Genomic DNA, 8,677 nt, shown 5'->3' on the forward strand with positions numbered 1-8,677 from the left:
ATAGAATTCCATTGTGTATATATACCACATTTTCTTGATCCATTCATCTACTGAGGGGCATCTGGGTTGGTTCCATATCTTAGCTATGGTAAATAATACAGCTGATATCTTGATAGAGCAATGGGCATGGCACTCTCACTTGCCCCTGGCTCTGCCCTCTCTATTATGATCTGACTTTTTCCACTGTGATGCAGGTCTCTGCGCCCTTTCCTGTGAGTTCCACAGGACTCCTTCTCTTCTCTCTAGGTTGTCTTCCTGTTGAGAGAATTTAAGCTCTGACATTCCCTTCCCTACTCTTCAGCTATTCCAGCCTTTGTCAAGCTGCACCAGAGTTGAGGGTTGGTGGAGAGGCAGTGTGTGATGCCCACCCAAAATCCCAGGGCTCCAAAGGTCCTAGAGGAAAAAGCCTCTGCTAAGCCTCACTCCTCAATCCTTGACCAAGTGCAAACAGCCATAGCCTCAATGCTGTGACAGATGATTCAACATTCTACTCATAGACAGCATCCTGGGCACTGGAGACCATAGGAGATTTCACTTATTTCAAGTGTGGGTTATTTACATGTTTACATTGTATTTAAATGCACATTGGAAAGGAAAATATTTATTCAGAAGGATGTAGATGATTTTAAGACATACATGTCAGCCTTGACTGTTGATATGACATGAAAATTCTGTTTCTACTGGAGTCTGGTCATTGTGGTTTTCTTCTGGGATCTCAAGTTGAATGAGACACTCTCATTTTCACACGGTGTGAAAGAGGAACTTGTGGACTTTAGGCAGAAGCAGTGAATGAATATCACCACACACTACAGGCTTAGGGGAGCTCCTTAAACAGAGACTACTTCCCCCAACTGGATCTCAAGGGCAAAGGGCACCACACAGACAGAAGAGTAAAGATTTTTCCTTCATATACAAAAATCAAAGATGAGGGCTGGGAAGATGGCTCAGTGGTAGAGTGCTTGCCTTGCATGCCTGAGGCCTTGGGTTCAATTCCTCAGCACCACATAAGCAAAAAGAAAAAAAAAAGCCGGAAGTGGCGCTGTGGCTCAAGTGGTAGAACTTGCTTTGATGAACCCAAGGATCTACCCTCAGCTCTAAATCTGCACTGAGCTCTCCTCTAAGCTTTCACTCATGTACTCTACTGGCCTTCAGCAGTTGTGAGGTTGGCTTGCTCAGAGTTCTTCCAAACCCTGCTTGGTGATGAGGGCCTGGCCATGCCTTGTGTTGGGCTACATAGATATTCTACATTCACTCTGGAAACTGGAATGAATGGTCAGCTGTGCTTTCTCTCTGTTCACACGCCTGCCATGGGTGCTTGTGTGAGGTTATGGAAAGAGGCTTGAGTGCTATGTGACTCTGTTTGGAAACTTGAACCCACCTTAAGCAGGCTTGACAAAAGAAGGCCATTTACCTCCAAGGATGCAACACACTGCCTGGTAAGTATCAGGGTGTGGGTTGGGGCTGAGGTTGGGATTAAGGCTAAGGAATAGGATTGTTAGGTGTCCAGGGTGGTGGTAGGGGTCAGAGTCGTTAGGGCTACTGTTGCTAAGGTTGGTATGATTTGGGTCAGGGTTCAGATGTAAGATTGTGGATGTTAAGGGTAGGGTGAAAGTTGAGTGTTGTTTGAGCTATTCAGGGTGAGAGGTAGAATTAAGTTTTTGTTTATGGTTCAGAAACAGGTTAGAGCAGGTGTTGGGTTTTCCATTAGCTTCACAGAGCATGTTAGTGTTAAGGAATAAGTTAGGGCTAGAGTCAGTGTTACAGAAAGATAGTGAAGTGTGGTAAGGGAATGAATTAGGATTAGGATTATGGAATGGGTCAGGCTCAGGGAGTGGGTTAGAGAAGATGTTAGGGACTGTGGTAGACAAAGTATGAGGTTGGAGATCCTGTTAGGGAGAGATTTTAAGATAAGGGTTTAGGAAATGTTGAGGGCTAGGGAACAGGTGAGTGAGAACTTGATGGGATGGGTTAGGGTTATGGGAATGGTTTATGAAACAGGTTACAGAACAGCTAAGAGTTAGGGAACTTGTTAGGGAAGGGGTTAGGGCAAGAGGGTTAGGCAATGTGTTAGGCATGAATGTGTCAGGTACACAATTATCATATGGTTTGGGTTAGTGAATAGTTTAGGGTGAAGCATAACATTGGTGATTGGCTTATATGTGTTAGGGTATGGTTTGGGTTAGGGTACATGTTAAGGTGTGAGTAAGGGTTACAGTTAGGGTGCATAATAGGAGTCCATGTTAAGGTATGGGATAGGGTTAGACTATGAGCCATGTTAAGGCTGTATTAGGATAGGTTACATGCTAGGGTACATGTGAGTGTATGTGTTAGTGTAGGGTTTGAGTTATGGTTAGGGTTATGTTTGGCTTAGAGTTAGGGCATGTGTTTTGGTATGAGGTTGGACTTAGGGTAGGGGTTAGGGTTTGTGAGTGGCAGGAAACTTGGTGACACTCTTATCTCCAATAAACCATCAGAAAACCAGAAGTGGCGCTGTGGCTCAAGTGGTAGAGCCTTAGCCTTGAGCTGAAGAGCTGAGGGACAGCGCCCAGGCCCAGAGTTCAAGTCCCATGGCTGACAAAAAAAAAGACAAGGGTTCTAGCTTTGGACAAAGTCCATCTCTACTCTCAAGGTAGCAGTTGTACCTCCAAAGAAGCTGGATAGATGAGGATTGGATTGAGATTGACCTGGACCGTGTCATCCTGTTTAACGGCCCTGTACTCTTTCCTTCAGAAACACAGTTACTGCAGAGTGAGTCCTGAGCATGCTGCCTGAGCCCTTATCTCTACCCTGTGATCTGTTTCAGGCCTGGGCAGGGGTAGATAGAGCCTGTCTACAGCCATCACAGGACTGTGCTAACACCTGGCCAAGAACCTGGGAGGCCGTCACGCTGCTCACCTGTAGCCAGTGCACCCCTGGAAGTCCTCAGGCCTCGATGAGGAGGAAGGCGCTGGGCCTGGCTGCCAGAGTTCCCGAGCTCAGAGCTAGGCATTCTAATACTAAATTGAAGAGAAGTGGAGAGAGTGGACATCCTTGTCTTGTTCCTGAGTTAAGAGGAAATGGCTTTAGTTTTTCATCATTAAGTATAATGCTGGCTGTAGGTTTGTCATATACAGGCTTTATTGTATTGAGGAATGTTTCCTGGATTTCTGTTTTTTTCCAGAACCTTCATCATAAAGGGGTGTTGAATCTTGTCAAATGCTTTTTCTGCATCTATTGAGATAACCATGTGGTTCTTATCCTTGCTCTTGTTGATGTGATGAATTATATTTCTTTTTCTTTTGCCGGTCATGGGGCCTGGACTCTGGGTCTGGTCCCTGTCCCTCAGCTCTTCAGCTCAAGGCTAGCACTCTACCACTGGAGCCACAGCGCCGCTTCTGGCTTTTTCTGTTTATGTGGTGCTGAGGAATTGAACCCAGGGCCTCATGCTTGCAAGGCATGCACTCTACTGCTGAGCTACCTTCCCAGCCCATGAATTATATTTCTTATCCTTGATCTTGTTGATGTGATGAATTCTATTAATTGATTTGCATATATTGAACCAGCTTTGCATCCCTGAAATGAATCCTGTTTGATTGTGGTATATGATTTCTTTTTCTTTTTTGCCGGTAATGGGGCCTGAACTCTGGGTCTGGGCGCTGTCCCTCAGCTCTTCAGCTCAAGGCTAGTGCTCTACCACTGGAGCCACAGCGCCACTTCCGGCTTTTTCTGTTTATGTGGTGCTGAGGAATCGAACTCAGGGCCTCATGCTTGTAAGGCATGCACTCTACCGCTGAGCCACCTTCCCAGCCCCTGGTGAATGATTTCTTGAAGTCGATTGGCCAAATTTTTTTTTGAAAAGTTTTGCATCAATGTTTATCAAGGAAATGGATCTATAGTTCTCTTTCTTTGATGAGTTCCTGCCTGGTTTTAGAATGAGGGTTATGATGGCTTCATAGGATGAGTTTGGTAGTGAACTTTCTCTATCAATTTCATTGAGGAGTTGGAGGAGTATTGGTGTGAGCTCTGCTTTGAAGGCCTTGTAAAATTCTGCTGTAAAACCATCTTTTCCTGGGCTTTTTTTTAGATGGGAGGTCTCTTATTGCTCTTTCTATTTCAATGCTTGATATGGGCCTGTTAAGATGGTTTGACTCATCTTGGTTTAGTTTCGGCATGTCGATATTTGCTAGGAAAAAGTCCATTTCTGCCAAGTTCTCAAACGTATTAGCATAAAGTTTTGAGAAGTATTCCCTTATAATGTTCTGAATCTTGGTTGTTTCTGTGGTGATGTTTCCATTCTCATCTCTGAGTTTATTTATTTGGGTGCGTTCTCTTCTTTTTCTGATAAGATTTGCTAAGGGTCTGTCAATTTTGTCATTTTTTTCGAAGAACCAATTATTTGTTTTGTTGATTCTTTTTATGTTTTTTTTTAGATTCTAATTCATTTAATTCTGATTTAACTTTAATTATGTGTTTCTGTCTACTGGATTGGGGTTTTCTTGCTGCTCCTTTTCGAGGAGGTTCAGATGTCTCATTAAATTGTTGGTTTCAGATCTCTCCAATGTGTTGATATAGGAACTCTCTGAGTATTGCCTTTGTTGTGTCCCAGAGGAGCTGGTAATTTGTGTGTTCATTTTTGTTGAATATCATGAACATTTGAATTTCCTTTCTAATCTCTTCCATGACCCACTTGTGATTCAGCAGTGTGTTGTTCAGCCTCCATGTGTTACAGGACTTTCTTTGGTGGCTTTTGGTGTTGAGTTCTAATTTTATTCGCTTGTGGCCTGAGAGAATACAAGGTATAACTTCAATGTTTCTGAATTTGGACGAGTTTGCTTTGTGACCTAAAATGTGGTCTATTTTGGAAAATGTTCCATGTGCTGCTGAGAAAACATGTATTGTGATGCTCCTGGGTGAAATATTTGGTAGATGCCTATTAAATCTAGTTGATCTATGCAGTTGTTTAGATCTGAGGTTTCTCTGTTCTGTTTTTGCTGAATTGGCCTATCTAGTGGGGATAGTGGTGTGTTAAAGTCCCCAACAATTAATGTCTTTGGATCTATGTGGGCTTTGAGGGAAAGTAGTGTTTCTTGGATAAATTTGGGTGCTCCATTGTTTGGCAAATAGATATTTAGGATTGTAATATCCTCCTGAAGGAGAGATCCCTTAATTAGTATGTACCCACCTTTTTTTAATCTCTTGTCACTAATTTTAATTTGAAGTCTATTTTATCTGATATTAGGATTGCAACTCCCGCCTGTTTATGGGGGGCATTTACGTGTTAGATTTTGTTCCAGCCTTTCACGTTGAAAATGTGTTTGTTTTTATGGGGACTCGAACTCAGGACCTGACCATTTGGTTCATTGGCTATCAGTCTACCAACTTGGCCACACCTCCATCACCACATTCAGATGGTCTCAGCCTTCATGCTTCTGTTCAGCAGCACATGCATTCTTTCGAGTGCCCACTGGGTTTGCATGTGACTTTCCAAGGATGGTTCCAGCTGCAGCCTCTTGAAGAGGTAGGGGTAATTAGGGGCCCGCTGCAAAATCTCTTCTAAACTGAGTGGGGTGCCTCTTGCCTATGCTCTTGCTATAGAGGAAGCGAGGTGTGTGCATGATGGTGGGAAGGCAGCTTAGACAGTGGGAATAGAAACAAAAAGTTTTCCTTGACAAATGATCCCAGGGCTTAAGTCACCACTATATGGACCCACTTTCCAGCTACTGGGCCTCTGGACTAACCACCCTCAGTTGTCAATCTTCAGTTTGCAGGGCTGCAGCTGTCCAGAGGTTGGCCTCAGGATACCCTACTTTTCCCTGCTCTGTGCATTCCCACGGAGCTCCCCATGAGCAGATGAGTTCCAAAGGTTGCAATGACCATGCTGCAGCCCCTCTGGTTTCAGGCTGTGACCGTAACCACTGCTGGAGATTTCCCTTGCAACTACTGCTGCCTCCTTTTTGGCTGCTCACCTTCATCCCTCCCCTGTCAGTGCCAAAATGTTCCTCCAGGAGAACCCCTCCACCCATGCACCAACTATACCCCAGACTTCCAGTGACTTCTGGTGGTCAGTATGACCTACATGACCACTAGAAGAGCCTGAGGATAAATGTTACACACAGACATGAAGAACTAGTATGATGGTTTGACCTTCAAGGCCTCTGAAAATGGAGGTTTGATCCCCATAAATTTTGCTTGACTATTAATTTTTCATTTTCACACTAAATACCATATACTTTCCTTTTGCTTCCTTTATCGGGTTTTGTCTTACTCTCTCCAAAGAATTATTCTAGTGCGGGCTGATACCATGTCTCTGGTGATGGCACCAGCAGACCCAAGAGGAAAAGGAAGTGAGACATAGAGTACCCATGCTTTCCAGAGAGTCCACCACAGGTCAGAAGAGCAAGCCTTAGGACAGTGGGCACAGCTGCTGCCTCCCTCTCTGAAGCATGGCTCAAGTTTGGAGGATTTCAGGACATCTGAAATATAGAATTATTGAAATATTGAATTATCCAAGACCAAAGAAATAACCACAACTAGTACATTTAGTTCACAAATATACCATGGAGTTCCAGTGAAAATAACCACTAGATGAAGGCAGGACACTTTAAAATACAGAGAAACAATGAGAATGGCACTAGAATAGGCAGGAATGCTTTGTAAGCAAAAGATAAGGACAAGGGAGATGAATTGCATTTGATTAACTGGGAAATGGATAGTGACAGAAAAGAAACTACTAAAGGCAATGAATGTGAAGATGGAGAGGGTGCCATGGAAATCTCAGATGGTGCTTCTCATGCAAGTGTTGATAGGAAACCTGAGCTTCCTAAGGCAAGACCTGGCTTTATTGCCTAGTTGGACTAAAAGTGAAGATCCTCCTGCCTCAGGTTCCTGAGTTCTGGGATTACAGTCATGCACTACCACATTCCTGTTTGAAACATTTAACTTTCATGCTAGATTATTGCTTTTTCACCTTTGACCTTTATAAGCCTTACTTCAACATTTCTGGACCTTGCCATGAACATGTCTGTTTGGATTATGAGTAAAGGATCATTCTAACAGCTTCCCATACTGAAACACCTAACTTGGGTACTTATCAAATCACTGTGCTCATCTGGCCTGTGTGGAGACTGTCCATTCTGCTCTGCTCCTTAAGAGGTCTGCCGGATTCTCAGCTGTGTACCAGAACACAGAGGTGGAGGGTTTAAGATGGCAATAAGAAAGAAGAAATTTGCTTCACTGAAACGTCTGTTATTTGCCTTATTTTTGTTTGTCATGTTTACCTTGTTCACATATTACATTCTTTTTTTATGGTATGATGAAGTAATACATTTATTTTCCTCAGCAAAAATAAAAAAAAGAAAGAGAGGAGAAAAAATGAAAAGAATAAAAAAAGGACAAAAAGTCAGAAGAGATTAAAGAAAAAAGCACACACACACACACACACACACACACACACCTATACAACTAAAATAAAAATTATGAGAGGGAAAAAAAGATGAATAGAAAACAATGTTTAAAAAATTTTAAAAAAGTACAAAAAAGAGTTCTTTGACTATTTTTTTGGGGAAGGGAGGAATTGGAAGATCCTCCCTTTGTCCATAACTAGTCTCTTGGTGGAGTCTCTGGTCTGCTTGTAGTGTCTGGTTTTCCTGTGGCTTGATTGCTTTCTTCAGTCAGTTTGTTTGAGCAGGCAGAAAAATGTTCTGCATTACCCAGGATTTTGTGATCCTCCTCCCAGGTTAGTTCAATGTGAGGGAGATCTGCTTTGAGTATCACAAAAGAGGGAGATAGCTGTTTCCTCTAGTTTGGAGGTGCTGTGATGAAGCTAGTTTCTGGATAGGATTGAGGCCTTTCAGCAAACAGTAGCTTTTCCCTGAGGGGATAGCTCCAGAGACACTCACAGAGCCCAGCCTGGAGCCATTCTCAGGGTATATGTTTACTGAATTTCAATTGATTTTCTAGGCTGCTATAGAGAGGGGCAGGCTCTGCCTCTGTTTACCCAGTGAAGAAAGTCACTCCTCTGGGGGTGGAGCTTTCTCTGCCTGAGCTGGGTGGCTTTCCCCTGGGTGGAGCTGAGCCTGGCAGGTCAAGTCAGGTTCCTTTGACCTGCTAAATGACTCTTGTTTTCTTCCAAGGCCTGAGTTGGAGCTAGCTGCTCAGCAGGGCCTTTGTCAGTATCAAAGATGGAGATCTCCGGTGGTGTATACCCCTGTTTCTTGTCCTAATTTCCCCATTGGTCCCAGGAGGTTAAGAGCTGAGGCTAGGGATGGCAGACAGATGGAAGCAACCACCTGGCAGTAGCCATGACATGTGACCACAATATGGGAAGGGTCCTGCTTTCCACGAAACCTTGTTGGATGACCTTGAGGGAGGCACTGTAGTCTGGTGAGAGTGGTGTGTTAAAGTCTCCTAGTATTATCATATTGGGATATATTTTATTCTGTAAGTTTGAGAGCGTTTGTTTAACATATCTGGGTGCACCAATATTTGGGGCATATAAGTTGATGATGGTAATGTCCTCCTCTTGGATTGTTCCCTGTATTAATATGTAGTGTCCGTCCTTGTCTTTCTGTACTGATTTTAATGAAAAGTTTATTTTGTCAGATATCAGGATAGCTACACCTGCTTTCTTACTGGGGGCATTTGATTGGTAGATCCTTTTCCAACCCTTCACTCTGAGTTTGTTTGTATGTTTGGCTGA

The sequence above is a fragment of the Dipodomys ordii genome, unplaced genomic scaffold (assembly GCF_000151885.1).
Source record: "Dipodomys ordii isolate 6190 unplaced genomic scaffold, Dord_2.0 Scaffold164, whole genome shotgun sequence".
Classification (NCBI taxonomy): domain Eukaryota; kingdom Metazoa; phylum Chordata; class Mammalia; order Rodentia; family Heteromyidae; genus Dipodomys; species Dipodomys ordii.